The sequence below is a fragment of the Equus asinus genome, chromosome 8 (genome assembly GCF_041296235.1).
Source record: "Equus asinus isolate D_3611 breed Donkey chromosome 8, EquAss-T2T_v2, whole genome shotgun sequence".
Classification (NCBI taxonomy): domain Eukaryota; kingdom Metazoa; phylum Chordata; class Mammalia; order Perissodactyla; family Equidae; genus Equus; species Equus asinus.
The window spans coordinates 408,802-431,953 of record NC_091797.1 but is presented as its reverse complement, the minus strand read 5'-3'; the positions used below and the strand labels follow the sequence as shown (position 1 = coordinate 431,953).

Sequence of the window (23,152 nt, the reverse complement as noted above, 5' to 3'; positions counted from 1 at the left end):
CAAAAAAAAATGGTGACGTTACAGAAAGATCTCGCTTCATAAAGCTACGCTGCTGGCACATCCAAGTGATAAAAAACCCATTCATCTTTATTATTGTTCCAAGTATTGTTCCGTCTTTTTGCCTCCTTAGAGTCAGTCCTGATTCCTTGTAGACAAACTCTACCAATCTTTTTGCTCCTCTCCGTCCTGCCGTCCCTCACCCGCCCCAGGCCTGGTGGCCTCTCGCATGCTGGTCTCCTACCTGGGTTGCGCTCCTCCACGCATCCTCCATGCTCGCACGGTCCCGGTGGTCTGCTGGGGTGGGATCCGTTGCCTACACCCGTGCCAGAGCCCTCAGTTGCCCCACGACCTCAGGCAGAGGACAGCCCCACGCGGGCCTCACTGCCTGGCCCCAACGTCCACGCCATCCCCAGTCCTGCCCTCCCCGTCCTCCGTGCTCTGCCTTCCCTGTAACACAGTTTTCTCTCCTCTCCTGTGATCTCTCCGTTTAGACTCCCTCCGAAGTCTCCCCCACCTCCTGTGGGCCCGTGGCCCTTGTCCCTGAGCCCACGTCCTGGGCGCATGCTGTTCCCGGCACCTCCACATTGTTTTGTAATTATTTGCGTCTGCCTCCTCTAGTAAATTAACTTTTTTGGCATCAGAACAATGTCATACCAATCCACCGGAACCAGAAGGGCTGAAAATATCTAGTTAAACTATTTCTTTTTTTTTTTTTTGAGGAAGATTAGCCCTGAGCTAACTACTGCCCCCTGAGCTAACATCATGCCCATCTTCCTCTACTTTATATGTGGGACGCCTACCACAGCATGGTGTGCCAAGTGGTGCCATGTCCACACCCGGGATCCAAACCAGCGAAACCCGGGCCACCGAGAAGCGGAACGTGCGAACTTAACTGCTGCGCCACCGGGCTGGCCCCTAGTTAAACTATTTCTTAAAAAATGTTTTATTTGTCCAGAACCAAGGTACACAGACTTGAATTCTTGCAAAGAAGCCAGCTCTGCCTGTAAACTGAGTCAGGGGGTTTAGATGCACGTCAGTGCTTTTCCTATTCCTACACTTGGTCTGATGTGTGTTTTTTCCAGCATTTTTCCATTTATCCAGTTGTGTCTGAATGTGTAATATTCAGTTAAATTGCAAGGATGTACATGGCCCTGCAAAGGAGGTAGTCACCTAGTCTGGGGGCATTTGATATATTGGCTGTCCTTTCAAAACTTCTGATTTTAAGATATTTTCTCTTAAAATAAGGTTTTAAAATAGGGCAGACTCAATGAAGGATTTACTTATGGCTGCTTTTAAACACCACTCTTTTGTACCACATTCCTGTGTGCCTTAAAAACAGGGCCAAATCATAGCCTTCTGTGGAAAAGAAGCTAATCCTACCCAGCTTTTCCCTGAATATGGACAACCGCACACAAAGGGAGGTGTTAATTGTGTTTTAAAAAATTTTATCAGTAGTTTCTATTCTAGGGTTGAGTTTCACATCTTTAGACATGTTTTCATTATCGTAATTAGGTTTTTAGGAAGATAATTTCCTGCTTTGTTTATTTATGTGTGCAACATGTATCTTTAGGAAAAATATTTCTCCCTATATTTATGGAACAATAGTGAAATCAAGTTAAATTTATAAAAAATATTGTCTTCTAATACCCATAAAGGCCAAGCTGAAATTTTTGCAAGTTCATTACTTAAGTCTGTGAATACCACCGTCATCCCACATCCCTGCTCTTTATGTCTTTATAAATTGCCCTAGTTCCCTTTTCTCAGAGATTACCCAGTGAGAACCCTGTGGGGATATCTGTAAGAGGTACTCAATACATTCTTTGTGGCAACTGCAATAATGATTTTCTTTGCTTGGCATGATATATTTGTATTTTTCCAAAAAGTAAAATCGCATATAGAATGATAAATGCCAATAGCAACCTCATAATTTGAGGATCTCCTTCCTAATAAAAAGGAAACATAAACATGAGCTTAAATTTTCCATAATGACTTTTTCCTGCTTTTTAAAAAGGTAATCTTGGTCTTTCTGGAAAATAATTGCTGCAAGCGATGACGAAGTTGTTCCCATTCATATAAAACGTGAAGTTTCCTCTTTGCCTAGAAGGACCATTTCTGTCACTAGAAGCCTTTCTAAAGGTGAAGTGCTGTTAATTGATCTGTATGTGCTGCTGACTTCCACCTCTACTCCATTACGATCTCTTGATTTGGTGATACTGTGTGAAACATGCCATTTCTTCCCCTTTTTCTTCCTCTTCTCCATGAAGTTTATTGCCTTTGAAAGCCGATTATAACACTATTGCATAAATGTAAACGTTAATTACCCAGAAGGTGCTGAGGGTTTAGTCACAACCCCTCAGTTGAGAAACGGGGAGGAACTCCCTGCCTGCATGGTAGCTCAGTAGCTCAGCCCGGCTTTCGAGTCATTTCTGACCTGGCTCTTTCTCGGTGCCTTTCTCCAAATGAACTGAGCTGTCAGGGCTCCTGCAGCCATTTCTGTTCCTTTCTCTCCTCTGCCTTTGCGCCATCTGTTTCTTCCACCTGATGCACTTTCTCTGTTTTTGAGTTCAAATCCCATCCACATAGGTGGTGATTTTCTTGATACTTGCACGCTGGGGGGTCCTAAATAACTAGGTATTCACTTCAATTTAGATGTCGAGTTGTGGGGGACGATATCCTGGATCATTAGAATTCAGGGCATGTTTATCCATCACCAGGAAGGTTGAACCACAGAACCTAAGCTAGAATATGTCTTCATACTGAATCTATTTACTACTTTGTCAGTGTTTGATAAGTATGAATTGGACAGACGTGCTTTGCCAAGATATAGATGGTAGAATTGCTTTGATAGAGTAAAAGAAATACCAGTTGCTTCTCTGTGGAGATTTTGTTTTTTGTTTTGTTTGTTTGTTTGTTTGTTTTGGTGAGGGAGATTTGCACTGAGCTAACATCTGTTGCCAATCTTGTTCTTTTTTTCTTTTTGCTTGAAGAAGATTGTCACTGAGCTACCATCTGTGCCACTCTTCCTCTATTTTGGATGTGGGTCGCTGCTACAACATGGCTAATGATGGTGTATGTCTGCGCCTGGGATCTGAACCCATGAACCTGGGCTGTTGGAGTGGAGCATGCCAGACTTCACCACCATGCCATGGGCCGGCCCCTGTATTTTCTTAAGAGTAAGAAAGTTTAAGCAGGTGCAGGTAAAGTGTTGAAGTGTTTTAACCATGCAACTATTCTTAAAACTCTACCTAGAGGTTTTGCTGTCAAATTATTTTTTAGATAAAGCACAGCCAATAAGATAAAGGAAAATCTGTAAAACTTAATTTATCTTCCGGCAGGATTTTGTGGCCCCCTTAAAAAGTAAGGTGGGGGGACGGGAATTTTCAAAGCAGTTTCAGTCCTAATTTTTGACACAAAAAGAGCTGTGAGATTTTATACCTTAATTACTTCAATTTGAGAACTAATTTGTTATATTGTTAAATGTTGACAGGCTCAAATTTCTTGAAATAAATGATCAAAATAAGAAGTGTAGTACAAGATAAAAAATTTTATTCTTTTTGATACTGCTGTCTTAAAAAAATGAGAGCTCTTTTGTGTGTGAAAAGTTAAAGAAAGAATAGCAAAATAATTATTAAGATGAGATATTAAATTTGCATAAATTATTTTGCAATAAGTATTTGACAGATGTTTACTGCATAAAAAGCTTGATTAATTTACTTTGGAATTTTGGCTAAATGAGGCAGCAGAAATCATAAATATTAAGCATTACAAAATTAAATTTTGTTAAAATGATGCTCAAAGTATAGTTGCATTTTCTCTTTTTCGAATGAATTATTGAGTAGTTCGAAAAGAATCACCTTATTGGCCACCGTAAGCCTTGCTGGTGTTACCTTTTCTTTTACTAAAGAAGATGCAGTTAGATACTCTGTGTACAAACTGTGAAATGGAAAGGATGTTTTCTGTAAAAGTTGAGAGATTCTGGTAAAGTTAATATTTTATAAAATATCTTGTTGTAATTGAAATTTAAAAGATTTCTGTTATAAGGTAAGAATAAAAAAATAAATTCCTCATCCATTAGATTTTTAGCCATGCTTTCTCTTTGCCAGATGCTCGTAGACACTCAGGATGCAGAGATGAATTATAACTCTCCTTCCTGAGAGACTTGCGATGCAGGGAGTGTAAACAGACCTGTGGTCAAACTAATATGGTAGAAATCGTAAACATTCTGCAGATGCATATATGAGACATAGTCGAAGCACAAAGATGGTGACCTCACTCTGCCCACACTTTGTGGTGGGTTCTACAGTATTTGTTATATATGCTATAATGTATTCATATATATGCGTATCTTTATAATTGCAAAAATCTGAGAACATATGCGAATGTATATATATATATATACATACATATTCATGCTTTTAATCAGTTTATGAATATCAGGCCATTAACATTTGTTTCGTGTTTTTCCTGTGCCCAAATCACTTCTTGATATTCGATTAAGTAAATGAGAAAGCACATCAATGCCGTTAAGCAAGGGAGTCTCTATTTTTGTCGGTTCCTAATGTGGTACACCAAATTGGTGTCATAATGGAGTGAAAAGCATCGAGGTGCCTTCCCAAAATATCTAAATTAAAGCCGAGGAATAATTTAACCAAGAAGGAGAATGTGACTACTGCAAATGTTCATAAAAAGAAAAGCACAGAACAGTTTTTCTATAGTAATCCACACCGTTAGTGATTATCAAGTGTCATCTTTGTCTGTTCCCTTCTTGTCAAAAGAACAATACTTAGAACTACATGTAATAATTTTCCATGCTCATCCATATTCATAAACACGAAGACACCCATATCAACATGATCATCCTACCTGTATTATACTTAAGATAGGGAAAATTTATTAATTTAATTATTTCTTGCTTTCCATACCAGCAACAGAGATGTCTCGCTAAGATGGTCATACCAACTGTGAGTGTGTACACACGTGTGTACACCCATCTGGGTGTGTACCAACCAGGATTTCCAGTTGAGAATGGCGATTAGCTGCTTCACCATGGTTTCTAGATTTGCATGTATATTCAGTTTTTTTAAAAAGTATTGACCATTTCCATTACTAACTGTGAAACTTTGAATCCCACTAATGTTCCCTTTCCCATTAGAGAACCAGCATTGAGACTCTTAAATATCAAAGCAGAAAGCCCTAATTAAATAATATAAATCAGCATCAATGTGTCTTGATAAGAGAAGTGCTATGTGTGATCATTCCTCCTTTGCCTGCAGGCGTGATCCAGCTTTTGGTTATGTGCATGCATGTGTGTGTGGTTATTTCAGAATTTAAAAAAAGTGACATTATTATGCTATATATCTGGATTTAGTAGGAAATGAAATAAAGCTTATATTGTCAGTTGAAATGAGTAATACTGAAAAACATCCAAAAATAGCCTTTGACATAAATTATAGCTAAGATAAAATGCTTGAGAGTGTTCAATTTATTTCATGGCCCTTGAATCTCCTGGAATTTAAATTATACATTAACCTGATAATAGTTAATTTAGGACAGAATAGAAACTAGATACCAATTATAATTTTTATATGTGCATGTTTAATCTTTCAGCAGACACAGAGCTTCTTAATAAAATCTGAATCACAAAGATTTTTCCCCACTAGTTGTCCAGAGCAGGTGGACAATTTTCAGGGTCCAAAGCTGACATTCAGGCATTTACTCAACCAGCCAGCACCGTGGAGAGTCGAGAGTCTGACTCTGACCTGGCCTTTCCCCAAAATCAGCCCTAAAACTGTGGTTCTTCCTGGTGTTGGAGGCAGCCCCGCCCCTCCCCTTCTCTGTCAGTCTGCCGTCTGTTCCACTGCTCATCCAGGACTTCAGACCAGTGTTGAGGGGGTCCCGGCACCTCTTCACGTTCCAGCCAGTTCTTGAGAACCTGCCTCCTGCCCCCACACCTTTTATTTTCCCTCCACTGACATCTTGTCATGTTCCAGAGTACTCATCTCCTTCTGTAAGCCCCAAAGCATTCTCTTTGCCCTTTATTTCATTGGTTTCTCTCACATTCACTTCACTGAGTTGCAATTTGGGCCTTTGAAAGTATGTTCCCCATGACTCACGAAATGTACTTTCCTCTAAATTTTGTCTTTCAAAATCCCATCCAGCCTCAGACCCCATGCCAAGTCATGCCTTCCAGAAGTTTCCCCCATGGCTCTCCGCTTCTCTGGACACTCTCTAATTGCTGAAATATTTATTAGCAATACCAGCCATCTAGAACTCTGATATTGTCTCTATATCACATGTAACGTGATATTGTCTCTATAGTGTGTGTAACGTGTGATGTCTCTACATCACCTGTAAACATGTGATCTTGTCTCTGCAACATGGACTCAGCTGTTTTAAGAGAAGGAACTGTGTCTTCTTCTTCTCTTGGTGTCCACATAGCACACAAAGAGACATGTCTGGTCCTCAGCACACAGTCATTTAAGGGGTAGATAACAGGTCGTCATGAAGCTTTGTGTCGGGGCTTTTCAGTCGGGGCAGTTTGGCTCCCAGGGGCATTTGTGAATGTCTGAGGATGTTTTCGGTTGTCACAGTTGGAAGGGAGGTGCTGCTGGCATTTAATGAACAGGAGCTGGGATGCTTAAAATGTTCCGCAGTGCACAAGACGGCCACAGCACAGAGCTATCCCAACCCCACAGGTGCACGATCCTGGGTGAACAGGTCATCAAGGACCTCACATATTTCCTCAAGAAAGGGCCTCCAGGGTTCAGCCACAGACACCATCACATGCAGCCCCTTCTTTCCACTGCTTATGGGAAACCAAAGAAATGCCCCAGAGGGAGCTGAAGCCACTGGAAAACTGAGCTCTTTAAATCCCCATGTGGCCCCCACAGTCAAATCAAGGGTCAACCGAGCTGGCACTGCGATTATCGGAGCAGGTAGGGACCACCTTGAGCCTTTGATGGCAGCTCGCTTCCATCTTCCTAAGCTGCTCTGCTATCTGTGCTGCTCGCCAGCTCTGCCTTTTCTTACTGAACCTCCTTCCACAATAAGGTTTTTTGTTTTTGTCAATGTATTTTTTGATATTTAAATTTTAGTTACAACTAAGTGGCAAAGCTTTTGTAAATTTTATATTTTTCAGTTGTGCATATTAACACATATTTCATATGCATTAAGATATGAAATCGAGAGACTGGCCCGGTTGCATAGTGGTTAAGTTCGAGCTCTGCTTCGGTGGCCCAGGGTTTGCAGGTTTGGGTCCCCCGTGTGAACCCAGCACTGCTCATCAGGCCATGTTGTGGCGGTGTCTCACATAAAATAGAGTAAGATTGGTACAGATGTTAGCTCAGGGACAATCTTCCTCACACACACACAAAAAGAGATTAAGTTGAAGGAATTGTGGATAGGAAAATTTGGGGGAAAAGTTTTGAAATATGGGAGAAAATTCTTTGAGATATTCTTACAGACATGAAATTATTTGGAATTTTACCCTATTGCAAAGAAAAAAAGTTATATTTTGAGTATATTAAACAAATACTTTTTTCCCAGCTCTTCTCTGGACTGAAGAACAAATCAAAAGTGATTCCTCTTTTGGCTCATGGACTTTTCAACAAGTAATCAAGTTCCCGCCAGGATGTTTTGGAAGAGAAAGAACACAATTCTCTAAGAAACTGCAAATATGACATACATAGTTTTTATTAAGTTACACCTATTTTTGACAAATTCCAAAATAATTTATTATCTGAATATAATATTGATCAGTTTTCCTTCCTTTTAAGATTCTCTAGGGGCCAGCCTGTTGGCGCAGCGGTTAAGTGCCCATGTTTTGCTTTGGCGGCCCAGGGTTCGCGGGTTCAGATCCCGGGTGTGGACATGGCACCGCTTGGCAAAAGCCATGCTGTGGCAGGCGTCCCACATATAAAGTGAAGGAAGATGGGCACAGATGTTAGCTCAGGGCCAGTCTTCCTCAAGAAAAAAAGAGGAGGATTGGCAGCAGTTTGCTCAGGGCTAATCTTCCTCAAAACAAAAACAAAAACAAAAACAAAAACAAAAACAGATTCTCTAAAAATAAAACAGGCATAGAGAATATATTCACTTTTTAAAAACTACTTGGTTTGGACTAGGAATCCTAGTCAATGTGCTTTTATTGCCTTGTTTTTAAGACCTTTATTTCAATCCACATAAAACGTCCACATAATGTGGTCCTGGAAGCCCATTCATTGGTGAACTAAAAGGCCATCCAAATAAATAATAATCTGGGCTTACGCCTGTGCCTTGGAGAGGAAATATTTCTAGAAATAAGTGCGGTCTCCGCCTTCTCCTGCGACTCCCGTGGCAGTTTTATGGCTCCTCGCAGAGATCTGGCCCAGAAAAGCATGTCTCAACTGGGGGTGCGCCCTGCGAAACCCAAGTGAGTTGTGAAACAGCTAGAAAAGCCACAACTGCTGCTCCTGCTCTGCGGATTGCTTCAAGATGTTTGTTGTAAACTTTCACGACTTTTGCTTTTATTTTCTTATTCACTCATTCAGCACATGTTTACTGAGAACATACCGGGTACCACCACTAGTCTTAAGTGCCAGTTACTGGTGAGCCCAGAGGATGTCCTTCCTGTTTGACAGAGTCAGTTACAGTCAGATCAGAACCAAATAACCTTACAAATGAGCACACTCATTTGTTCTTTCAGAAAATATGCCTTCAGTGCCTCCTGTGTTCTGGACCAGTCCTAGGCCTGGAGGATATGGTGCCCGAACTCAGGAGGCGTACATTCTGGCATGCAAATAAGAAAGTCAGCAAAAAGTTAAAAAAACCAGATAGATGTTGTCTTGATGGGTGGTGCTGTGAAAAACCTGAAGCTCTACACGGCATAGAACACTGGGGAGGGGTAACGTGCTCAGAGACATGGTGGTCAGGGCTGGCCTCTCCAGGGGCTGTCTGGACAGAGGTCTGAACTAAGAGGAGGATGAGCCCTGAGAGGAGGACCCCAGGCAGGGAGTGCCTGGCATGTTGGTTGGAGCAGCGGAGGGAAGGGGCGAGCGAGGGACAGCGGTGGAGACCAGGTGGGAGAGAGAGGAGCCCATCTTGTACGTGGCCAGCAGCTTTGGTTGTTGCAAAGTGTGGAAGGGGCTTTGTATGTATAAAGCGGGAGCCCAACCTAACCTGGGGGGTTAGGGGAGACTGCTTTGGGGACTGAATTGTGTCCCCCAAATTCATATGTTGAAGCAGCCGTATTTGGAGATCGGGCCTTTTAAGAGGTGATAAGGTTAAATGAGGTCAGAGGCAGGGCCCTAATCCGACAGGACTGCTGTCTTTAGAAGAGGAAGAGTCGCCAGGGTCCGTGCACGCAGGAAAACGGCCTGTGACACACACACAGCGAGAAGGCAGCCGGCCATCTGCAGCCAGGGAGAGGCTTCAGGAGGAACCAACCTGCCCACACCTTGATTGGGACGTCCAGCCTCCAGAACCGTGGGAAAATATATTCCCATTGATTAGCCACCAGTCTTCGGTGTTTCATTATGGAAGCACAGCGGATAATACAGCTTCCCTGTGGAGGTGGCCTTTGTTCTGCAACCTCAGGATGAACAGGAGCTAACCGCTGGAAGTGAACATGAGGGAGCAGTGTGTGCAAAGGCTCCACGTTTGGAGAGCTCACAGCCTGTCTGGGAATCTGAAGGAAAGCCCATTGGCTGAACCTCGACAACAAAGATGAGAGGCACGTGGAGAGATGAAAGAGGGTGAGGCCCGTCAGATCATCCGAGGTCTGGTGAGCTCTGTGGAGGATTTTGGTCTTTATCTTAAAGGGGCCAACGTGATCAGCTTTGCAGTTTTAAACTTCACCCAGCTGTGGAGAATTGGAGTAGGGAAAGAGTGGGTTCCGGGAGACCTGCTCCAGAGGTCCCGGCACAGTGAAGTAGCCTGGACTGGGATCCTGGCAATGAAGGTGGAGAGAAGCAGATTCATTTTTACAGGTGAAGTCGACAGGACAAGGATTACTACCACATTTCTTGGTTTTGCAGATGGAAGGAAGTTGATACCATTCTTGAGCAGGGGAACACTGAACTCATAATTTTATCCTCAAACCTGACCAGTTCCATTTTGGACATAGTGAATTTGAGATGCTTCTAAAACATCCAAGTGCAGAATCTGTCGGTGGATGACTCTGTTGCTCAGAGAACAGATGGAAGCTGGAGATATAAACTTGGGGGTCCCCAGTGTGTATGTAGTAATTGAAACCTACTACAGGGTAAGTTCTCTATAGACGGGGATTCTGTCTGTTCACTCATGGATCCCAGGTGTGGAATGGTGCTGACACAGGAGGCACCCAATCTGTATTTGTTCAATGAATGAATGAATGAGTGAACGGATTCCCCAGGGAGAGAATTTAATGTGAAAAGAGAAGTATTCTAGACGAATGAAACCTTGAGAAATGCCAACATTTATAGGCTTGGTAGAAGAGAGCGAATTACGGAGAAACAGGAAAGTCAGAGAGGGGAGGAAAATCCGTCCAGTCTGAGCTCCAGGAAGCCAGGGGAGGAGCGTGTGAAGAAGGGGGTAAGTCCATCCTCCGGGGTGAGTGGCACGCCGTAGCAAGCCTCACACAGGAGTGAACACCTCGGGCCCTGCACTAGACAGGTGGTACACAGTGGATTTATTTATCACTCTTGTCAACCTTTCACTCAAAGAAGATTTGACTTACATGTGAGATTCACCTCAGATAATAGTCTCTTAGAACCAGCTTTGAAAGGAAATCTCTGACACATTCCTAGCCTGGGTGTGCATATAATTACATCATCCTTCTTTGCATTAAATTATCACAATGACAGTTCTGAAAAAAGTCCTCAAGTCCTAGAACACCAGCCACGCTTCTTGACGGTCCCCTCGCTGGATGGAGGCCCACCCGCTGTCTGCCCTCCTCCACCCTCCCTGGCTTTGGTGGCTCTGCACTTCCCTCACTCTGCATGACTGAGACTGCCAACTGGAGGCAGAGCCACGTGGTGAGTCATAGTTACGACCTGGAGGAGCAGTAAAAAATCATTTCACTGACTGTATACCTTCTAAAAAGGAAAAGATAGGCTGATTAAAAGAAAAAAATGATATTTTGGTGCAGATTGCAATTAATCTCCAGGGTTGTGAGCAGAGTTTGTCTAATCCTCCTTGTTCTCTCCCAGGTTGCCTGCCCCACCCAGGAGCTGTGGGCCCCCCGGGGCCCCTCCCTCACAGTCAGGAGCGTTGTTCTCTTATGGCTAAACGGGGGTCACAGCTCTCCATGTGGAGGTCAAGGCTGCTCAGCCGAAGTCCCGCCTCCCTCTCATCTGAACGGGCTCCTGCCGGAGGTGCACGACCCACTCCACTTTCAGGTGTTTTTATCTGCCGGGGAAAGAGTCAGGAGGAGTCACTAACTAGGCCTCGGTTTAAATCTTAGCTGCAGCCTGTAAATATTTAGTTTGAGGAGTCCCTCTCCCTTTCCTCTCTGCTTTATTTTTCCTCAACACACTTCACCTACTTGACTTTTTTTTTGTATGTTTGTTACTTTGTTTGGTCTTGGTCACTCTTCCCTCGAGAGATAATCCACAGGAGAACAGGAAGATCGTCTCTCCTATTTGCTGCATCCCCCATCCCAAGACCAGGCCTGACATTCTGTAGGTGCTCAGTGATATTCACAGCATGGATGCTTAAAGCCTGATGGCAGGAGGCAGATGTAAAAATGCTGGCTGAGTTTGCAGTTTAGTATGAGATGCAATCCCTGATATCAGGGCGCTCATTTGGAGTCCAGGCAAACATTTTGGCTTCCTCACATCGCTAACTGACCTCTAGGCTCCACACTGGATGTTTCCACACCAAGATCTAACAGGCACTTTGGACCTAAGGTCTCCCAAACGCCATCCTTTCTCTTCCCTCCGCCCCCCCCCCCCACCCCTCACACCTCTCCTTAAGGCCTTGTCTTTGAAAGAAGCATCACCACCCATCTGCACATTCGAGTTATAAAACTCTTCTCTCTCCTTCAGATATCCAGCCAGTCACCAAATTCTATCGATTCTGTCCCTGCACTGTCTTCCATATCCACTTCCAAACCACTTGGCCGCTGGCCTGGTTCATAGGAAAGCCTTCTTTCCCAATAGTTGCAGTGGCCTCCTGAGGACTCTGGGCTTCTCATCTCTTCTCTCATCCAGTCCCCATTCCACATGGTCAGCTGAGACTCGCTGAAGTAGGGTAACAATGAACCGATGTGAATATTATTAGTCAGTCAGCGAGCATTAGTTGATTCCTGTTCTGTGCCACTCTAGGCTCAAGGAGTGTAGTCCAGGCCCTTACAGTTGGGCATGAGACCAGACATACTCATGCATGGGCTTCTCAGAGCCCTCAGGCTTCTTGTTTACAGTAGAATAAAACTGAATCCCGGAAGGTGATACTCCCAAACTCTAGCCTTTCCAGCTTCTTTCCAGAGCATTCCCAAGATCCGAGCAGACGCCTGCACGGCTGCCCCGCTGTCTGTGGAGGGGCATGCACTTCGTCCCCGGTTGCCGTGTTTCGTCTCATTCCTCCAGCTGCAGTGACTTCCTCTTTGTCTTTACCCGTGTGGTGAGTCCCCGTTCGTTCTTGAAGCCCAGCTCGAAGGCGAGCTCGCCTGTGAGTCCTGCCTGCAGCGCGGCAGAATCGAGCCTGAGCTTTTGCTCACGGAGGCCACCATCCCTCTGTGGCAGCGCGTGCATCTGCTGGTAGACTCAGCACGTTGTGCTCCTGCTGAGTCCATTTGTTGGTTTAAGGCCTCTTATGGCTAAGTCTTAATTCCCTCCTACTCTCCTCTTTGAGATTTCAAGTTCCTATCAAACAGTGCATTTCTGAGGAGTTCCCAGAGCCTCTCAGGTTGCTCTGTGAAGTGCCAGCTGTGACTGTGCAGGGACACAGTAGCTGTTGTCCTCTTTCCTCTAAGTTCTCGTCTCTGAGCCGCAGCAATGGTGGGTTGACAGCCCGTTTGGTGGGAAGTGTCACGCGGTCTTCAAAGCTCCCGGGGACATGGTCCTCACTGAACCACAGGAGCCTTCCCAGAGTGCCCTGCGTGGGTAGAGGGGCTCAAAACTCTGCTTGCCCCTCCTCCTTGGGGGTGGCTCAGAGGAGGCTTGTTGCTTGCCCACTTCATGCCCAATGTTGTGTGGTTACAGAGGGACGATAGAAATCTCTTTTTGTGATAAATGTGGATGGTGGTAGCCTCGGGTATTGTTCGATAGCTACTGTGCTTTCACTAATGGCCATCAGATTCAGAGCTTAATTGTCAACTGGTAGATGTCAGAACGCCTTCATACGCTGGCTAATTTCCGTCGGTTTCTCAATGATATCTGCTAACGTCAAGGCAGCTCAAAAATAGCAAAAGCTCCATTTCCCCGTAATATCCTGAGGATCATATTCATGGGCACCGGGGAGTCTGGGCAATAAATCTGATGGATTTTTACCATCATCTTTAGAATAAATAAGTTAATGCTAGAAACAGTTTTCTAACAGGAGATAATAAAGGAAATGGGCAAACAAAATAAATGTTATGAAGAGAAAAAATACAGCTCTGGGAGCACATTAATTGCTTTTGTAAATTAGATGGAACTTTTTAAATGTAGGCAACAGTTTTAAATTAGACAATTTAGCTAAATAACATAGTATTTGTTCCTATTATTAAATAGTTGTCTTTCGACGTGGGGCCAAAATTGATATTTAAATATGTTTTATGACAAAGAAGCTCCTGCTAACTTATTTACTAGTGAACGTTTCTTTAAATGGCCTGGGGTGAGTGTGTGATTCAGCCCCACAGCGGCCAGTTCCAGGCAGGTCCTTGCGGGGTGGGTGTGGAGGGTGAGCTTCGTCCCAGTGCCTACAGGTGAGGTCACTGAAGAACCACCAGTGTTGTAGCCACAGAACAGCCATGTCTGGTTGTGTTCACCATACAGCCTGTTCCCAGTCCCCCCCAGTCCCTTGGGGTCTGGCTTTCCCGCAGACTTTGGCTGGTAGTCACAGAGATGGTCTTCTGCGCTGGGGGCTCCCAAGAAATGTTTGCCCTTTGGTTGTTACAAACACTTTTGTGGGACTGGGTTCAGACAAGACCCTGAGGCACAGGATAAGAAGAGGAAGGAGCAGAGGAGCTGAAATCAGCTCCCGCCCTCACATAACGTGAGCCTCCTGGTTCCTCCCTAACAGGCAAAGAGGGTGGACCCCCTCCTGGCCGGGGCCCTGCACCAATTCAATAACCTGTCGTTTACGAGGGCATTTTCTTCCCAATGAAAATTGTCTATATTTAGGGTGTATGGTGTGATGTTTCGATACACGTACACACAGTGAAATGAATAGAGTCAGAGCTGATGAACACCCATCTCCTCACATAGTTGCTTTTGTGAGTGTGAGAGTGTGTGTGAGTGTGTGTGAGTGTGTGTGGTGAGAGCACCTGAGATGCACTGTCTTAGCAAATTTTGAGTATTCAGTCCTGTGTTATTAATGATAGTCCACACCGTACATTGGACTCTAGCACTTACGCATCCTGCGTAACCACTTACTTTGAAACATAGACATCTAAATAAAAGAGGAAGTCGTTTCTAAGATGACCTTTATAAAATATCTTAAAAATAATATTTGGTTTTGTGCTATGGTATTCTAATGATAATTAGATAATAATCTAATACTATGAAATTCTAATGATATTCTCATACTAACTGAGTTCTTGAAAAGGGTAATTATTTCACAATATCTGAATATTCTGATATTGTCTCAATTTTTCATGTCTCAAGAAGTTTTATATATAAAAAAGTAACTCTCCTATATAATATATTGAAATTTGAGAGTTCATGATTCATGTTTGCTGTTGTAATTGTGTCTGTTTCGAGGCTGTGAGAATTCCTGTGCCGTTTGTTAAGGATGAAATGTGATGAGAGCATTTGCCCCATAGCATCAGAGTCCACGTTCAGAAACATGATATTTGTGTGTATCATAGACAACATAATGTGGCTGATTTTATGAGTTTGTAAATTTTTGAAGAGTCTGTGCATACTTTCACATTGAATACTTTTACTTCATCTGATTTATTACAGATTAAAAGATAGCTGATGAGCTTATTTTAATGTTCTCACACATCAGTTCTCAAACTTAAAATTTTTGTGTTCTTAAACTTTCCACATCCTTTCTGATCTTTTATTTAATGGAACTATTTTTTTTATAACATATGTAGACATATTTAAAGAAAATAAATTCCATTTTTATAATTTATAACAATAATTTTATGAATGTCACCTAAATAAATGGAATGCCTAAAGAACTTCTGCATGATGTTAAAATATCAGGAAGCCGTAATACCTGGGATTTGACATAAACATAAAGATAACTACATATGTCTATTTGGAAGAAAGACCTAAAACTTACAGGAAGTGATATAAAGAATCAGTCGTAGGAAAAAAAATCCTAAGTTGGATTTAGAGAACCAGATCAGGTCAAACACAGGTCAAGGCCTCCTTTCCCATAGACCCTCTGGGGGTATAGTTCCCATTATATTTTACATTTTAATACAGTCTTTCTGCTTGTGGATTATTTTAGCTCTATTATTAAAATCATGTTTCACTTCTATATTTGTAATTTTGAAAGCTTTGCAGCAATGCCCTATGCAGATTTCTGTAGGGAAAATAATAATAATAATAACAAGGTGGTGAAATACAATTATTCTTTTAGGACTGCGTCTCTAAAGGGTGAGTATAAAATACTGAGATTCGAGAACACATATGTTTTAATAAGACAGTGGGAGTTGGTCTAAACAATAGTCACTATAATAAACTTGCCATTTACTCCATTGATATGCTTTTGTGCAAAACTATTTTAGAGCTCTTCTTGGGGATTTCCTTTCTAACAACTCATGAGCCCATAAAAAATTTCTCACATGTTAGAGTTGCATCTTGTTCTTAAGCCAGACGTCATTGCCCACCTTAGTGACTTATGTTTATCATGAGGGACCTTGAATGAGTTCTACAGCCTCCTGAAATAAAATTCATCCTTTTAGCTGTGAAGGAAATTAAAAAGTGACTTTGAAATACTTACGTGGCTTTTCATGAGAATAAATGTACACTGAGAATAAATAAATGTACAATAAATAAATGTACAATGAGAATAAATGTGACTGATTAGTAAAGGGAATCACTTTTCTGGAGGCGGAAGGCATGTATGTGCGGTCACGTTTTCATCTGTGTATTTACTTGTGAATGAACATCCACAGCAGCAGGAAAAACCAATCTTAGCACCGAGCAGGCGTTACCCATTTTCCTCTTCCTGTTTCAAGGCCTTTGCTCAGTCATGGTCACTAGGCTTTTGCGATGCCACAGGCAGAGGGCGTGACCCCCACTGGAGGCGTCTCTGGGGTCTTTAATTGTTAGCCTCAGCAGAAGCCTTACTTTCTATAAATTAATCTTGGACACTGCGCTTTTGTAAGGGCCAGGTCTACGGCCACGAGATCAAGTTTATTGTCACCTCGTTATGACGTGGATCAGACCACGTCTGTCTGCCTCACTAGTGTGTGGCTGTCACTGCACCCAATATACAGTCACTGTTGTGACCACTGGTCAGTGGTCAGTCACTGTTGGTTGAGTGGATGTCGGATGTTGGATACACACTTTGTTGTGTTTAGGTTTCCTAACATTTCAGAGACATGTTCAACTTTGGGAGAGAAGACTGAAATTGTGTTTTAACAAAGGCAGTCTTGAGAGAAGAGACCACAGCATGCTCATTCATGAAACATGGAAACTTCTTAGTCTCCCAGTGCGTCTTGGGGCAGCCGTTTCAATGCACCTGTGCATCCGATCATCACGGTGTGTACTGAGCACCTGCTGCCAGCCAGTGAGCGCTCCAGGATGGGAGTGGGCTGCACGGAGCTCCCTTGGCGTCTGCATTCAGTGGGGGATGCTGACTCCCGGAAGAGGGAATTTGTCTGCGAGCACTGCTTCTTATTACTGACAGCGTTGGACTGATATCCCAAACTGAGTGTCATGGGCTCTCACAGGCCCAGCTTGATGAACTTCGCCAGCCGTGTCACAGACGGCAGTGCTGGTTGTCTGTTCTGAGCAAATCATGACGGTTTGGGTGCCTAACACCTGGCTTTCTTTCAAGGACACGTAATGGTCTGCCTAGGAGGAATGGTTGACCGCCTGAATTTTCCAGGCATTACCAGATAATGTGTTAACTGGGAGACTGTTCTTGGGTGACAGACGCTTTTAGAAATAACCCCTGTGAAGTGTCAGTATAGGAACGCTCATTTTTGGTACAATCTGTAATAAAGGCTGCAGGCTGTGGGGCTCTGTATCTTAGCACTAGCCTCACATTTAAAGGGTGATGGGCATGCACCACCCAAGTCTTTAATTTAGAGTTCCTCTCCACGAGGCTGCCTCTGGATATGTTAACATCCATTTAAGTGACAGAAATAAAAACCAGGTGAATACTTCTGTTTATGTATTCTTGAATGAGTTCCCCTAAAAGCATGAAAAATATTCCTAGGACTAAGGAGGCGTTTGGAAGATGCCTTTGCTTTTGAAGGCCATTTGTTTCGTGGGTAGTCACTCCACTCTCACAGTCCGGTGGCCCCTGCGGTAGCTGGAGTCCTGCCTTGGAGTCTTCCTGTGGCCTCGCGTGACTCTCTCCCTCCCAGTCAGACGTCATGCCAGTCGTCAGCCATACCTTCCAGAGGGCAGAGACCGCGTTCCAGATGTGCACCCCTCGCACCCCCCACGGCCGCCCCAAAGCATCCCTGGTGCCTTGTGCACGGGGCACCCTGTGCTTTTACGAACCGGCTCTGGTGAAGAGCTGTGCAGAGCCTCTTTTCCTCGCCTGGTGTTGCTAAAAATGGCCCTCGAGTGGCGTTCCTGAGAAACCGCCGTTGGCCACGTGACCGGCGGCGCAGCCCCAGCCTTGCTGCTCCACAGCCTCTGCTGCCCGTTCCCGTCAGCGCTGGTGGCGTCAGCAGAAGCTGCCCTCTCTTGCTGTTCCTTCAGTTGGAGATTCTTCGGGAACTAAGCCATGGCTCGAGCCTCTTCCCTTCTGCTCCTTCTTGCCGTCTTATTTGAAATCCTTTCACATACTTGGGGGGGACCCAGACAAGGAAGGACAGAAAGAGGACCGTTTCTCCAACTCCCTGGACCAGCCCCAGTCAGGCCTGCTTCCCTAAGCTTGTCTTCTATCAGTTGCCCTTTTTGTGTTGAAATGTAAAACATCCCAGCTTTGTTTTCTAAAAATAGCTCCTAAGAAATAGTTCAAACATGGATGTAAAATGCAGCCAGTGGGGCAAAAAGACACTCCTGGGATCAGCAGAGAGTATTCAGTCATTCATTCACTTATTCCTTCATTCGGGAACTACTGAGCATCTACTGTTGTTTGGGATCTGTGGGGCTACAGAGATGAACAAACATACCTGAACCCCCTTAAAACGTGAAGCCTAGAGGCAGAAGTGTCATCTTGCTGTGAAGCAGCAGGATTCTGAGGCCACACAGAGTTTTACACCCTACTGGGCTAGGTTTTCTGATGGAGAGTGTGGTTCTTTCTTTGCTCTGAGCAGCCTGTGGAAGACTGGATGGTCCCCTTTCCCCAAAGATGCAGAGCACTGGGGTGGACACAGCGGCGGGACCTCTGCGGACATCAGCACCCCAGGTGGGTCCAGCTTTCTGGAGTGACCGCACTCAGAAGCCCCTCTCTCCTGGGCTCCTCTGAGGGCATCTGAAACTTCCTCAGAAACGGCAAACAACAGAACAACATCCAGTTAGCTGTAGATCGGCTGTGTACCAGCAATACCAGTGAGGGGAGGTAGATATTTGCCAGTGAAAACCCGGGTCCTGAATGCCGGAGCCAATTTAGAACTCAAGGCCTGGTCCTTGTGGCTCCACCGCCATGTGCATTTTAAAGCCATCACTCTGTGGTGTCCTGAGAAGGTGGCCTCTCTTCTTGGCAGTGGTGGCCCGGTGGCCCTGTGTGGGTCGCTGTCACAGGCTCCTGTCTCTCTGGTGACTTCCTCACTTCCTCCAGCACTCCTCAGACCTGCACATGGACGGGACAGCCACGTGCTACTCCCTCAGCTCCATGTCCAAACCCCTCCAGAGCTGGCAGCAGCTTCCAGAGCTCCCACGGCACCTCCTCAAGGACGGACCCCCTCGACTCAGGCCTCCTGGCTGGATGCCGTAAGGTCTGCCACCACTGCGCAGTCCTGAAGGACGTGCCGGAGTCCTCCCTCCCTGTGTCCGAGACGCGAGCTCCACTCTGGGGTGACTGGGCAAGTGCTGAGTCAGCGGTGCTGCCGACCCAAAGCCTGTCAGCCTGGCACCCAAGGCAGGGCTCCCTTCATGCCGCCATTTGGCCTCCGGGGGGCCTCGGTCCTATACTAAGGGACTTTTGAGTCACCGTGTCAGCTCCCTGCAGTTTCCCTGTCTCCTCCACGTCTTTTTACCTGTAAGCGCAACTCACTGAGCCTTCTGGTAACTTGCCGCTTAAATCTGCCGTAGAATGGATGCTTCTTCACGTCGTATCTACAGCGAGAGGTCAGACTCCAGGGAAGAATTCCTCTGTGTCCACATAGGCCTCTGAACCCACTGAGTTAACTGTTGCCTGTCCGGGGAGGCTGTTCCTACCCCACGGCTCTCAGCCACGTCAGGTGACTGTGCTGCTGGTCTGTGAAATAAGTGAGTGGAAAAGGGTGTTTTCTTTTCTCTTTGCCCTCATAGACTCTAGGCAAGGTTTGAGCATGTAATTTTCTTCAACTTTTTTCTTATTTAGCCATTTTTCAGCTGGGAAAGTTTCCTTCTTCAAGGAAACCATGATCAAACCAGGGTGGAGTGACGTGATATTGGGAGTGACTCATAATTGCTATTGTCATGAAACTCCTGCAAATGTAAACCAGCCAGGGTCGTAGAGATCGTTGTGTCTGGTCTTCTTATTTTCAGGTTGGGAAAATGTCGACTTGGAGATTAAGGGATTTCTTCACAGTCCCAGCGGGAGTGGGCCCAGGGCCGGTGAGACCCCACTGGGTCTCTCCATAGCCTTTCTCTCTCTCCACGGGTTTCTGCTCCTTCTTAGAAAGAATCTGGTCTGTCTGTTAAGTGAGTGTGGCTTTCACATTTAAACGTGCGAGTAGCGTGGTTATTCTCCTGTGGGGGAGCATCCCGCTGGGGACGAGCAGCCGAGTAGGGACTGTATGAATTCAGAAGCCAGATGGTCATGACCCGTCACTCGTGGTCGTTTTCCAGCTCTGTGGTGTGGACGAGCTGCTCAATCCCTCTGGCCTTCAGTTTTTCATAAAATGGAGACGTTGTACTCACTACGGAGTGAGGGTTAAATGAGTTAATACTGTGTCGTGCCTAGAACAGCGCCTGGTCATGGCGACTGTCCAGTAGGGGACGTGCACAGTGGTTCTCAGAGGCTGTCTTCCCCTCTATCAGAAGCAGGGAACTTCTTTCCTTTATGCTTAAAATAATGACTTTTTGTTGTATTGCCGTTATTTTAGGTTTTTGACAAATCTTACCAAGTTAGTTTGTAAATAGGGGAAAGATGTGTATTTGATTTCCGTGTTTGTTTATCCTGATCTGATTCCCTGCATTGAGTGGTAAGAAAGGTGCAGATGGTGACGGAGTTTAAGTGTCAAAGGCCAGCCTTTCCCGGAGATGACCTTAGGTCGCCTGCTGCAGATTCACCTGGGGGCTGTCTGCCAAGGAAGACTCCTGGGCCCCATCCCAGACCCAGGGAATAAGCACCTGGCGCTGAAGGGGCTCAGGCACCTCCATTTTCTGACAAACTCCAAATGCGATTTTTAGACACTCTAATTTTTGAGAACCACTGATATAGATGAATCATCCTAAATGCCAGATTACTCAACCTAAAATATTACTTTAATCCTGCTATTTCCTTGTTTAAATAACCATCAGTGGTTCTCACTAATCTCCAGTTTGGCAGGGAGAGACATCCGCCATCAGGTGGTGAGAGTCTGCCTGTCCGGTCTTGTGGCCCCAAAGAGTCCAGGTCCTAACAGCCAGAATCTGGAATAGGGAGCCTCTTAAGGCCAAGCGGCTCCGCAGATGTGCTTAAGTTACGGCTCTCAAAACGGGGCGATTATCCTGGAGATAGGAGATTACCCGTACCCAGACGGGCGCCCACGTGGTCACAGGGTCCTCGTAGGAGGTAAGCAGGGGAGTCAGAGTTGGTCCATGAAGACCCAGCTGGAGTGACAGCAGGGAGGGCTGCAGGGCCAAAGAGGGCTGGAGAGCAAAGGAAATGGTCTCCTTGCAGCCCAGAGGGACCAGCCCTGAGGACACCGTGGCTGCGGCCCAGGGAGACTGAGCCTGGACATCTGACCTCAGAACTGGGGGATATGGGATTTGTGCTGTTTTGAGCCAGTAGATTTGTGGCAACTTGTTCAAGCAGTGACGGGAAAAGCTCACCTTCCTCTTCTGCCAGTGCTCCCTTCAGACTCAGCTCCACCCACCGTCCTCGCCCTTTCCCTGAACTGGCCTTGAGCTTTCCCATCTCCGCGCTCTGCTCACTCCCCACCCGCCTTCCTGTTCTCCTTCTGTCTGTAGTTCACAGACTGTTCAAAGTCCTGAATAAGTCCTCTCTCCTATTTGCCTAAAAGTCTTCCTTGGTCGTCCCAGCCAGGACTGACTGTCCTGTCTCTGAAGTTCTGAGGCGATCAGGTTCTGCGCAGTTTATGCTTCCAGTCATGAAAATCTCCATCCAGGATGGTTAAGGACAAGATCTCTCAGCTCAGATGCCTGGGTGTGAATCCTGATTCCACCACAGCTGCCTTGGAGGCGTTTCTTAAACTCTCAGTGTCTTCACTGGGATCATCCACAGGGTTGTGAAGTTGAGAGATGCTCCATTTAAAAGGGTGTTGGCACAGGCGCTGGATCAGGTCAGGACTCTGCATGTGCTGGTGATCCTGTGAGTAATGGTCAGCGTGTCTCTGATTATTGTCTTGAAGACCTGTTCAATCATGCTGTTTACATTTTTTTAATTAGTTAATTTAATTTAATTTTTTTTCTGAGGAAGATTAGCCCTGAGCTAACATCTGCCACCAATCCTCCTCTTTTTTTCCTGAGGAAGACTGGCCCCGAGCTAACACCCGTGCCCATTTTCCTCTACTTTATATGTGGGACGCCTGCCACAGCGTGGTTTGCCAAGCAGTGCATAGGCCCACACCCAGGATCTGAACTGGCGAACCCCGGGCCACTGAAGCAGAACATGCAAACTTAACCACTGCACCACCGGGCTAACCCCTCAGGTTGTTTAAATTTTAATGGGTTTGTGTTTCTGTTTCCCTGTCTGTTAAGTCCATGAAAGTAACTGCAATAATAAGTATAACAACAACAATAACAGTAACAATAGTGAAGTCCTAGAATGAAAGGAGCATGGGGTTTGGGCAGAGTTCATTTCAGGTCTAGCTTCACAATCTACTGGCTATCTGAAAATAAAATAGAGTTTCTTCACCTTAAAATGAGAATAATAATGGTATTTACCTCTTGAAATTGATTTCAGGATTAAATTAGATGATAGATTTTAAAGTTTTCGCACAGTGCATGTTAACCCTTGTTAGTGGTAATTATACTTAATCTTGTTTTTACTTGTTCTTCTATAATATAAATCTTGATACACCTGTATGTATTACTTTATGTATGGCAATAATATGAGAAATGGGAGAAAGAAAATTGAATATATATCTAATGTGTAAGGTCATGCTTTGCTGTCACATGTTACAGAATATGAGTGCCACAGGCTCTTGGGCTTGCTGTCAGAGCGAAGCTCAAACCACAGGTGTGCAGGAGACACCTGAAGCTGCCTGGGGGACTCCTCCCACCCCCTCCATCCTTTCTCACTCCCTCCCTCCTCTCCTTCCTTTCTTCCTTCTCTTTCATTTCATATGATTTGTATCAATAGTTTGGTATTTTAAGTACTTTGAACACATTAGATTTTGGAACCATTTTTGCAAAAAGAAAACCAAAAAGCAAACCTGTGATCCAGTGCATCACCATTCATCATTAGCTTCCCTTTACAACCCTTCAGGCTATTTTAGTGCTGAAGAGCTCTCCTATCCCAGCTAATCTGAATTCATTTTTCAAATGAGAGTTCATGAGCTGCTATGCTAAAATTAAGGTCTGTTACATCTTCTGCACTTCCT

At 44.9% G+C, this 23,152-nt stretch overlaps 1 protein-coding gene and 1 long non-coding RNA gene across 13 annotated transcripts in view; one reads left to right on the top strand and one right to left on the bottom strand.

Annotated features, from left to right (window-relative positions):
- KCNQ5 (potassium voltage-gated channel subfamily Q member 5) overlaps positions 1-23,152 on the top strand; it is a 481,904-nt gene that overhangs the window by 68,831 nt on the left and 389,921 nt on the right. The window lies entirely within an intron of this gene.
- Positions 1-23,152, bottom strand: part of LOC123288425 (uncharacterized) — a 70,648-nt gene that overhangs the window by 16,712 nt on the left and 30,784 nt on the right. The window contains exon 3 of one of the 3 annotated variants that reach the window (XR_011504903.1): positions 1-21,916. The exons of the other annotated variants lie outside the window; for them this stretch is intronic. This is a non-coding gene — a long non-coding RNA (uncharacterized lncRNA). The remainder of the gene's footprint in view (positions 21,917-23,152) is intronic. 3 annotated transcript variants of the gene reach the window in all.